Source organism: Pan paniscus, chromosome 4 (assembly GCF_029289425.2).
Source record: "Pan paniscus chromosome 4, NHGRI_mPanPan1-v2.0_pri, whole genome shotgun sequence".
In the NCBI taxonomy this organism is placed as follows: Eukaryota; Metazoa; Chordata; class Mammalia; order Primates; family Hominidae; genus Pan; species Pan paniscus.
In genome coordinates, this window is record NC_073253.2 from 131,708,601 (window position 1) to 131,716,374 (window position 7,774).

The 7,774-nt window shown below is 43.2% G+C and overlaps 1 pseudogene; it reads left to right on the forward strand.

The window, feature by feature from the left end:
* Nucleotides 1–1,179: 1,179 nt before the first annotated feature.
* On the forward strand, nucleotides 1,180–7,314 carry LOC117980478 (heterogeneous nuclear ribonucleoprotein A1-like; annotated as a pseudogene).
* Nucleotides 7,315–7,774: the final 460 nt, after the last annotated feature.

The following is a 7,774-nucleotide window of genomic DNA, read 5'->3' on the forward strand; positions in this document are numbered from 1 at the left end:
ACTGAGAGGGTCCTCTGAATGCACCAGAGGTATGCATTGGCACTATATGGCAGGTACTATATATTTTTTAGAAGTTGGAGATGCTGCCATTTGAGGAGTTGAAGGCAATTTCCACATTTTTGAATGAACACTGCAACTTGTCTTTGGGGGTAGATCCTCCTATGTTTCCGCAAGCACTCTCTCCGGTGGGGTTGGGAGGGGCTTCCAGTCATGCAGATGTTGGGTAATTAAAAACCACCTCATTTTTCTTGGAGAAGCTCCCACATGTACCAAACAACAAAATGGAAGTCCTACAAACTGAGATTCTGAGTGTTCTGTTCTGAAAAGACAGCTGGTAATGCTGGCAGTGTGTCCTCTCTGAGCTGGAGCTTGTTCAGTTTCATTCTGTTTTGTTCTTACCTCTGTGTTTGACCTGCCCATGCCCAGTGTTAGAAAACACATGTGTCTTCTCACTCTGGCATCTGCTGACAGAAGAAGGGAGCTAGGACCAGATGAGGGCGAGAGGGGCACCTGTCTGAACTCATCTCTTTCCGGTGAGGAACGACTATGAACAGGACCAGGGTCAAGCTTAGGCAGGGTAGATTGGACCATTGGTATAGTTCTTGGGCTGTTATTTTATTTATTTATTTTTTTGAGACAGGATCTGGCTCTGTCACCTAGGCTGGAGTGCAGTGGTGCGCACGATCTTTGCTCACTGCAACTTCTGCCGTCCAAGCTCAAACCATCCTCCCACCTCAACCACCTAAGTAGCTGGACTACAGGTGTGCACCACCACGCCCAGTTAATTTTTTGTATTTTTTGTAGAAACAGGTTTCACCATGTTGCCCAGGCTGGTCTTGAACTCCTGAGCTCAGGTCATCGGCCTGCCTTGGCCTCCCAAATTGCTGGGATTATAGGCGTGAGCCACCATACCCAGCTTTGGGCTGTTATTTATTGTAGTAAAAAGCCAGATACTGTTGGGTTTTATGACTTTTTTTTCCAGGGTGCACTTGCAGGTGGCTTCCTGAGGAAGTAGAGGTTTCCATTGTCAACCTGAGAAGAAGTTAATTCTAGAGCAGGAGGGTTGCTGGCATTGGATAGAGGGTATAGAAGGACTATGTTCCTAATCTGGGGCCAAGAGTGCAGAGGGGCTTGGGAGACAATGTGCACGAAGATGTCTGGAGCATCCTGGTGGAGGCGATGAGTCAGGTCCCGCCATCGGGGACAGGCTGGGAGGTGCACAAGGAGCAGCCTCTCTACACACTCTGTGTGAGGCAGAGCCCATGGGCCTTTGCAATGGCCAGCTCCAGGAGAATGGAGTTGCCTTTTGGGAAGATGTATGCTTCCCTAAATCTGTGCAATGAGAAATTGAAAAGCAAAATGTCCTCATCCCAAAGCTGGGATGATGTGGTCATCAGCAGCCAGACTAGGAAGAAGCAGCAGCTGTGTCTGGCCAGACAAGGAGGTCTGAGAGGAAGAGCCTGGAGCAATTACTGGGAATTTGCTGGAGAGATTTCTATAAACAGGGCTTATACGCTAATCATTTAGGTATAAAAATAGTTACTTTGATGTGTGTCATGGGTTGGTGAGGATATGGATTCCTGGTTTCCATGGGGATACCCACATATCTCAACAATACATTGTTTTTCTTTATAAAAATTAAAATTAATTATATTAGTGTGTGGGATTCATGCCAGGCCTGTGGAATGGAAAATGCAGGGAGTACTCTTTGGACCAGAAAGAAAAAGGCTAGGAGGGGTTAGGACTTATGTGCACAGGGTCAAACCTATGCAAGTGTAGACACAGGGAAATAAATTTGTTCTGTACACTTACACACACTGGCACTGGAGGGTGACAGGGCTGAGTCAGTCACTCTCCTTTACTGTAAACCATTGTTCCTGGGGCGGGATACCTACAGGGCTGACCACCAGGTTTTTAAAACAGAAAAGAGAACCCAACAGTGTGGCATTCTTCAAGATGATTTGATGGAAAATGTAAGAGATGAAAGGTTCAAACATTTTGCCTTTTCAGACTCTGGTATGAGGAATCAGTAAGAAAATGAAAATAATGGGTTTCTGAACTTAGCACTGAAGTCTGATTTTAGTCCAAGGTGAGATTCCAATTTCCTGTTACCTTGACCTGCCCCCACGACCTCAGTTTCCCCTCAGTGAAATGCCGGGTTATACTAAACGCCTGCTCCTTTGCAGTTGTGATGCTCTAGGCCTCTGCGATGGGGCTACCACTTGCCTGAGACTTGGTCTCTCAAATGGAGATGCTTAGCCTGCTGCCCTTGGCTATGCACACATTGGTGGCTTAAGCAGAGGAAGGCTGTCTTTCAGTCGCCAAGCATGACAAGGAAAAAGGCCTTCATTGCCTAGACAGCCTGCATGCCTGAAGGCCCTTTGCCCCTGCAGCGCCCCCTGGTGTTTCTAGGTGTCATGCATAGGCATCCTCCCGAGTCCCTTGCATGAAGCCAGGAACCTATTCTATAACGCAGAGAATCCAAGTTGGGGGTGTCAGGATTGCTAGGTCATTTCTCTCTGCCCACCAGATAACAATATTAAAATCCCGGTTATCCCCAGTAGAAAACCAGAAAGGCGCATTAAGCATGAATGCTGTCATATTTCATCTCTGTGTTATACTGAATTCAAAGCACACGAAACATGAAAAGAACAGAACTTCTTTCTCTAGAAACAGCTATTTCTCATCAGCTTTAAATTAAAAGCATGTTCTGGGCAGTCCTTGGCCTTCGACAGCCTGCGTTCATATCAAGTTCTGGTTTACAAGCAGCTGCTGTGTGATTCTGGGTATAACAGTTATCTGTAATTGAAATCACCATAAAACAAATCCCCCCTTCACTGGTGGAGTCAGTAATCAACATCAGGAATGCAGCATTCAGGACCCATAAAATATGCAAGATTAATTTGCTGAACTCCGTTCAGGCTTCCAACAGCTCTGTCACCTGGGGCCAGAGGAGCAGCAAATTCATTCTGAGCCTCCACTAGTTTCAAGATATCAAAAGTGGCCTCCTTCATGTCGCTGTCTTCTGCAGTGCGTCTCTGCCTTTGCAGATACTTTCTGGAAAAATCAAACAGTCTGCCAAGGTTATTTGGCTGTGGAGATGCTGAAGTGCTCCATCTGGTTCCTTTCTTCCCTCTTCATTTCTTCCCATCTCAGTAATCTTCCTGCAGACTTCTATAGCCCCAGACTAGGAAAAACAGAAGATCCTGACTTTGGTCAGTGCACCGGACATTCCTGCTTAGATATCATATCAAGGAAGAAGAAATACCTAATGGCAAAGCATTAGGATTTGAGTTAGGTCATCAGCAGCCAGACCAGCAAGAAGGCTCAGGGGGTTGCAGTATCTTGCTCAGGCTCCCCCAGAAAGACTCCAGAGCTGGTTGTTGGTTGGGTTCTAGTAATGGTTAAACAGTGTTTAACAGGTGTCCACAGTACAGTCAGGCCCCTTTCCTCTTCGTATTTTTCATGCCCTTGCTACTCCAGCCAAATGAAGTGACTTGCAGTTTGCAGCATGACTGGTCACACTTTGCACCCATATTTTTGCACATGCTGCTGCTTCTCTCTGGCATGTCATGATCTAATCTGGTCTCGTTCCAGCTCTGCTTCTTGCTACCATGTCTCCCTGAGCAAGTTGCTGTTCTTTGAGTCTTAGGTCCCATTTTAAAGAGAGAAACTTGATTGCCAAAATACCTTTTAATTCTTTTATACTTGGATTTTACAAGAAAGTCTGGGTAGACATTTTTAGGTTTCAACTTCCTCTGTTCAGTCTGGTCTGTTACTTTGTTACTTCAGCAATTTTCGATATTCCAAAAATCTTGTTGATGCCACTCTCCCCTTTTGCCTACTCTGTTTTCTTTGGGCTTGCATGTAATACATCCTTTGTTCCTTAACTATTATCTTCAAAAAGTTTTGAGAGTAGTCAATATCAACAACTTGTTAATTGCCATGCTTATCATGAAGACTCCTGACATTTCTTCTTTCAAATAAGGTGATACAGTAATAGTCTAATTATTACAGATGAGGAAATAGAGGCCCAGAGAGGTTTAGAAAATTGCCCAAAGCCACACAGGTAGTAAGTGGCAGTAGAAAGATTAGAATCTAAAGGTTGCCTTTTAATAAAACCCCTGTTCTTAGTGACTAAGTTGTGCTGTCATGAACACATGACAAATGTGTTCATCTGTCGATACTGTGAACTGGGCTCCTGTTTGTCCACCTTTACACGCTGCTCAGTTCTTAGCACACTGACAACACCAACATTCTGAGCTAAAAAACGAAACAAAACAAAACAAAAAACAAAAAACAAAAACAAAACCCAAAAAAACACATGGACCAGGCAAAGAGACCAAAGCAAAGGATATTCTCACAGGCCCTTGAGAGGCTGATTGCCGGCCTTTCCCCCTCAAGCGCCTGTCAGAATATCCTTTGCTTCAGTCACTTTGCCTGGTCCATGATATATTATGCACAGACAGAAATGTGCCTTTTGTCATAATTTTAATTTCTACATATAAAATATATACTCCTGTGTCCCTCTGATGTGGTGGTTGAGATTACAGTGAGGAAGACAGTGTAGGGATTTTTTTCCCCCCAAGAACACACTATCATTTTTTTTTTAATTGAAATTTCTACTGATGCACTTATAGATTCACATACAGTTGTACAAAACAATACAGGGAGATCTTCCTGTGTGCCCTTTCTCACTTTCCCTGGATAGTTACATCTTGCACTTTATTCATTCTTTTAGCTGCCTAAATATTATATTGACACATTTTCATTATCAAAGATTCAAATGATATGGAAGCATAAAGGAACAAACATGGAGGTCCTTCTTTAACCACCTGGCTCTTCTCCTGGGCTCTCTCTTCACCCCAGGTGCCACTTTATTCTGCTCTGCCTCCTTCTTCCTTCACACTCCTTCCTTGTTTTGTTACGATGGCCAACATGATCCTGGGGCAGAGTGGGATCTGGGGATTTCTGGCTGACTCATCACCTTCAACACTCCGGGGAATCCGGCCTCTCTTCCATGATGATCATAGGTGGCATGGGCAACCTTTGATCTCAACTCTTCTTCTAATTATCTGGCATCTTTTCAATTCCTGTTGCCATCCTTTTCTCTGTACCCAGTCAGAAAGGAATAATTTCTATTCTACAATACATACAATAATACATTTTTTATACCTGGTAGTATTAATAACAAATAGTACAAAGAATTAATTAGTAGAAGACAGATATTTTATTTGTTTTATTTGACAGATATTGCCAGACATTGTTCTAAAGCACTTTATAAAATATTAATTCATTTACTCCTGTAGCAACTCTATGAGGAAGGCATCATTAGTATTTTTACCTTACAGGGGAGTATATGAGGCAGAGAGAGGTTAAGTATTTTGCCCAAGGTCACACACAGCTAGTAAATGATGGAGACAGGATGCAAACCCATCAGTCTGGCTCTAGAGTCTGTGCTCTTAACCCCTTATCAGACTCACTGAGAGTTGGAAGGTTCACCCCCTTTCCTTCCCTTCCCTTCTCTCCCCTCCCCTCCCCTCCCTTCCCCTCCCCTTTTTTAATATTGACACATTCCCCCAACATTGACACCTATCTTGCAGGCTATAAATATGTTCTAATATTTAAACCTTGAAAAGGCACATACCCTAACTTATCATTTGTCCCTGTGCACTGTCTCAAGCTCCTACCCCATCTCTCTCTTTCCTATGCTATTTCCTACAAGCCTGGAAAGAGTCTTCTATAACTGCTGTCTCAATTCCTCATCTAATTCACCCTTGGGCTCACTGCAGTCAGAGCTTCTATCTCAGTCACTCAGTAGAAGCTACTCTGCCATGATCAAAACTGTCATTTCCTTTTATCTCTCCATATATTGATGTGATTAATTATATTAATGCATTTCCTAATATGGAAACATTCTGCCATTAACATCAGTTTTCATTATTTAAACTCAGTGCTGGATTCCATTTGCTAATATTTTATTTATGACTTTGGTTAGTATCAGATGGACAGACTCCTTTTGAAACTCGGGAAACATAGGAAGTTCTTTCTAGTTCATTTAGTTTCCTTGTTAATTTATAGGGGTCAGTTTCCTTGTATAAATGGTTTTACTCTGTATGTAGTTCATGTCTCTCCCCATGGGATGTCTACCATTTACCGTTTAAAAGGTAAACAGCTTTCTGCCTGTGGATGACACTGAGGAAGTATTGTTAAAGTCCCTCTTCTGACTGTCATTGTGTCTAAGTCAGAGTCTCCTAAAGAGGCTGAACAGCTGCAGAAGCTCTCCATCAAAGAGCTGGGCTTTGAAACAACCGATGAATGTATGAGGAGCCATTTTGAGCAATGGGGAACGCTCACGGACTGTGCGGTAGTGAGGGATCCAAACACCAAGCACTCCAGGGGCTTTGGGTTTGACACATATGCCACTGCGGAAGAGGAGAGTGGATGCAGCCATGCATGCAAGGCACACAAGGTGGATGGAAGAAACACGGAACCAAAGAGAGCTGCCTCAAGAGAAGATTCTCAAAGACCAGGTGCCCACTTATCTGTAAAAAAGATACTTGCTGGTGGCTTTAAAGACGACACTGAAGAACATCACCTCAGAGATTATTTCGAACAGTATGGGGAAATTGAAGTGATTGAAATCATGACTGACAGAAGCTGTGGCAAGAAAAGGGGTTTTGCCTTTGTAACCTTTGATGACCATGACTCTGTGGATAAGATTGTCATTCAGAAATACCATCCTGTGGGAATGGCTACAACTTTGAAGTAAGAAAAGCCCTGTCAAAGCAAGAGATGGCTAGTGCTTTATCCAGCCAAAGAGGTCAAAGTGGATCTGGAAACTTTGGTGGTGGTTGTGGAGGTGGTTTTGGCAGGAATGACAACTTTGGTCATGGAGGGAACTTCAGTGGTCGTGGTGGCTTTGGTGGCAGCCCTGGTGGTGGTGGCTATGGTGGCAGTGGAGATGGCTATAATGGATTTGGTAATGATGCAAGCAATTTTGGAGGTGGTGGAAGCTACAATGATTTTGGCAATTACAACAATCAGTCTTCAAATTTTGGACGCATAAAGAGAGGAAACTTTGGAGGAAGAAGGTCTGGCCCCTGTGGTGGTAGATGCCAATACTTTGCCAAAGTACAAAACCAAGGTGGCTATGCCAGTTCCAGTAGCAGCAGTAGCTATGGCAGTGTCCGAAGATTTTCATTACTGCCAGGAAACAGCTTAGCAGGAGAGGAGAGTCAGAGAAGTGACAGGAAAGCTACAGGTTACAACAGATTTGTGAACTCAGCCAAGCACAGTGGTGGCAGGGCCTAGCTGCTACAAATAAGACATGTTTTAGACAAATACTCATGTGTATGGGCAAAAAACTCAAGAATTGTATTTGTGACTAATTGGATAACCAGTGATTTTAGTTTCTGTTCTGTGGAAAGTATAAAGCATTCCAACAAAGGGTTTTAATGTAGTTTTTTTTTGTTTTTGCACCCATGCTATTGATTGCTAAATGTAATAGTCTGACATGATGCTGAATAAATGTGTCTTTTAAAAAAATGTTCTGTGTAAAGTTAGTCTACTCTGAAGCCACCTTGGTAAACTTCCCCAACAGTGTGAAGTTAGATTCCTTCAGGGTGATGACAGATTCTATTTGGAATTTATTTACAATCTTCTGGGTAGAAAAGCCATTGTCTTCAGAAACCTTGGTGTAGTTGACCTGATGGTTACTGTTGTGACCTGAAGTTCGCCATTAAGAGGGAAATCATGAATTATTCGTTATAAA